Genomic DNA, 3,438 nt, shown 5'->3' with positions numbered 1-3,438 from the left:
TGCACCAAAAACTTCCAGCTCAACAGCGCCAGCCAGGAAAAATTGTGGAATCTTAACCAAGCAGTTCACGTCAGAGATAACAGCCACAACAAAGACAACACAGTCTGAAATGCAGAGACAATGGCCACAAACAGGCAGCAAAGCAGGAAAAGTACTTATGTAGATGTTTGGAGATGTTTGGAACTGGCTTCAGTGGTGCTTAATCCCACAGATTAGCCAAACCCTGAGCAGGAAGCACCTCCTGGGGTTGGACATGGGACTGAGGTCCTCAAACATGCTGCTTTCCTCAAAGACAGTCTGACCGTACTTATGGTTTTCCCCGGTGGCATTTAAGCCAACCTGGCTGGTTTAAAAGCGGCATGGTCCAGTGGCTGTGATACAGCTAATTATCCAGGCACAGTGAGCAGAGCGTAGAAAACAGTATCACCATGTGATTCTTATTCTGTGGCATTAACACCCACTGCTCAGAAAACTGGATCCAATGTGAAATACTGGAATATTGGAATAGTGTAATGACATTGTTCTCCCATAATCACATTATTCTGCTTAATGCCATCTGTAAAGAGATCCAATGTTGTGGTTCTGTTTTTGGTTGTCACTCAGACTTCTCACCTCCCTCTCTACCTGCAGAAGCGGCATTTCGGGGCGGGCTGATCTCTGAGAGCGCTGAGCCTCTGGTACACCTGCAGCTCGTTTTGCCCAAATGGGCTGCCTACTTAAGCTCTCCCCTCTTTGTCTCTGGTGCTGGATTGTTGTACATGCTTCAGCATCTAGCGCCAGCTCAGAGAGATCTCCAGCCCTTTGCCTTGTGTTAACCCCTGTTATTCTCCAGCGTAGTAAGTTTTGTCAGTGCCTTGTCACTGTTTTCAGTTGTATTTTTTTCTAGACGGTTTTTTCCCATTTCTTGGTGATTTTTAGTTCGTTTTTCTGTTTCTACTTTTCTAGAGTTTTTGTTGTTGTTGTTGTTGTTAGTTCATTCGGAGAACTGTCTCTCCTTGCATTTTTTTTATTTTCGGCAATAAAGAACCTTTTTGTTTTATACTCCGCATCTGGGTCCTGGCCTCTTTAACTCGAACGTAACAGCCGAGAGATAGTCTCAAAAGGTCATTTTCCTCAGTTGTCATAGTAAAATCCAAAGCATTATGATTATTATTAGTACTGGTAGTAGCAGTATGTCTGTGTAGATTCTCAATCATCCAGGTCATCGTTATCCAAGGTAGTTTTCTCTGTCAACTGGATTGTGTTTCTTCTCTTTGAAGATGTTTCACCTTCTATCCAGAAGGCTTCTTCAGTTCTCAAGCTCGCTGGGGACCGAGCTTGAAAATATAGCCCTTGTGGTCGATTAGCATGTTATTGATCTGAGAGTCGTTGGTAGGGTCGTTCACCTGGCTTCAGTTGAGGTGTCTCCCCTTTGTCTGCTGGCTCACATGGTGGTGAGTCACCAGGTCTCCTGGAATGGTGTGAACGTTTGGTTTGTTGTTGGAAGGAGTGGAGGACTGCATTGTATGTGGGTGATAGGAAGTGCCTCAGCCCACCACCTCTGTTTAAGTATGTTTATTTTTTTTTTTTCAAATTTGACATTGATGGCTTCCTATGCAGTAATAGCGTCATCAGCAGTACTAGGAGTCGCAGTAATAGTGGCAGTAGTAATAGTAGTAGCAGAAATAGTAATAACAGTAGCATGATTAGCAACAGCAGAAGTAGTAGTCGTAGTAGTACTATTACTAGGAGTAACAGTAGTAGAAGCAGGAGCAGCAGTAATAGTGTAGCATTAGAAGCGGCAGTAGTCAAAGTAGTAGGATTAGGGTGTTTTTGTTTTTTTTTTGTTTTTTTTTTCAGTGTGTTTTGGCCTCTTGGTGTCTCCTCTTCTTGACCTCTTTATCTCTTCTGGGGTCCCAGGGAGGGGCCACATATGGGTGAAGGCAGGTCCGCCCCTGGATGAGTCACTAGCTCCTCCCAGGGTCCTGCGGGAGTATTTTGTGGGTTTGCTACCTTGCTCAAGGGCACCTGGGCAGTAATCTGAAGGTGTTCTGGGACCTTCCTCTACTACTAGAACACCTTCCATGATTTGTCTATGCTGGACCTCGAACCTACAACCCTCTGCTTCGCAGCTCAGTCCCTTGACTGATCTACCATCACCAACATCATTTTGGTCCATTTTGGTGTAGAAGCACATGAAAGACCTCCTGATGTGCAACCATTGCTGCGCTGTTTATAATTCCAGATGTTTAAACAAGGACAATATCTGAGTTGGCAAATAACACTTGAAACTGTCATTTAGAATAATTCAAAGCTTCTTCCCCAGACTTGAATGGCAGCTTTGGTTTTTAATAACATTTTTCCTGTGTCCTGAATGAGAGGATGCTATTATTTCTCTTTTGGTCACTGGAAGCAAATGATCTTTTATTTGACCTCCTAAATCTATTTACAGGGTCTGAACTGGATACTGGAAGGGAGAAAATCAGCGTGTGAATTTGGTCCCACTCTGATAAATGACTAATTGCTCACTTCAACTTGTGTCCAACATGTCAAACATCAACCATCTGGTGTCTCTGAGCTGAGCGGGGAAATAACACTAAGAATATTCAAAGCTGTAGACGCCATCTCAGAGGTGTGTGTGAGAGCGCTTGAACCTAGAGCTTCAAATCCAGGCCCCTGATTGGCTCCTGATCGAACCATCCAGCCCATTAGCCAACTGGTGTCCTCAGAAAAGCAAACCAGTTTCTCGGGCTGAGCAGAGCGGCTTCCAGACTCTCCCCCGTCGGGGGATTGACACACACCTGGAACCCATCTCCAGCCAATCACCCACACCTGCTGTCCATTTTATAAGCCTGGTCCACGTCTCATTCTTTGCCAATTCGTTGTTAACCCCCTGTGATACAGCCTGGCTCCTATAAGTTTAATTCTATTTCGCTTCATGGTTCTTGTTTCCTGTGCTATTTTGATCACTTTTTCTCCCGCAGATCGCCCTTCTCGGACGCCTGTTCATGCTGCCCAACCTGCTTCCGTTGGATCGTGTTTCTTCTGCACCCTGTACCTTTCGGTTGTTGTCCTACATCCTTGTTAGTAAAAGAAACCTTGCTCCAACTCCAGCCATTCGTGTGTGTCTGCTTTTGGGGTCTAGATTTGTGTCTGCAGAGACATGTGCTCTAAAATGTTGCATATTTACTCTGCAGTAATGTTGAACTCCTCAATCTCAATCTTTATTCATATAGTGTCTTATACAATCAAAATTGTTTCAATGCGCTTTCCAGAATCCCAGGGCCTAACCCCAGACAAGCAACAGTGGCAAGGAAAAACTCCCCTTTAACAGGAATAAAACCTTGAGCAGGACCAGGCTCATGTAGGGGGACCGTCCTGCTGGGTAAAGGGAGAGGGGGAGAGGGGTAGAGGAGAAGTAGAGTGAAGGAGAGGAGGAGGGGAAAGAGGAGAGGAGAG

At 45.0% G+C, this 3,438-nt stretch overlaps 1 long non-coding RNA gene across 1 annotated transcript; it reads left to right on the top strand.

The window, feature by feature from the left end:
* Positions 1 to 724: 724 nt before the first annotated feature.
* Positions 725 to 3,092, top strand: LOC115252613 (uncharacterized). Its single transcript, XR_003890943.1, has 2 exons — positions 725 to 836; positions 2,964 to 3,092. It is a non-coding gene; the product is annotated as an uncharacterized lncRNA (long non-coding RNA).
* Positions 3,093 to 3,438: the final 346 nt, after the last annotated feature.

This window comes from Takifugu rubripes, chromosome 15, assembly GCF_901000725.2.
Source record: "Takifugu rubripes chromosome 15, fTakRub1.2, whole genome shotgun sequence".
Lineage (NCBI taxonomy): Eukaryota > Metazoa > Chordata > Actinopteri > Tetraodontiformes > Tetraodontidae > Takifugu > Takifugu rubripes.
The sequence above is the reverse complement of the archived record's forward strand: the minus strand, read 5'-3'. Positions and strand labels throughout refer to the sequence as shown.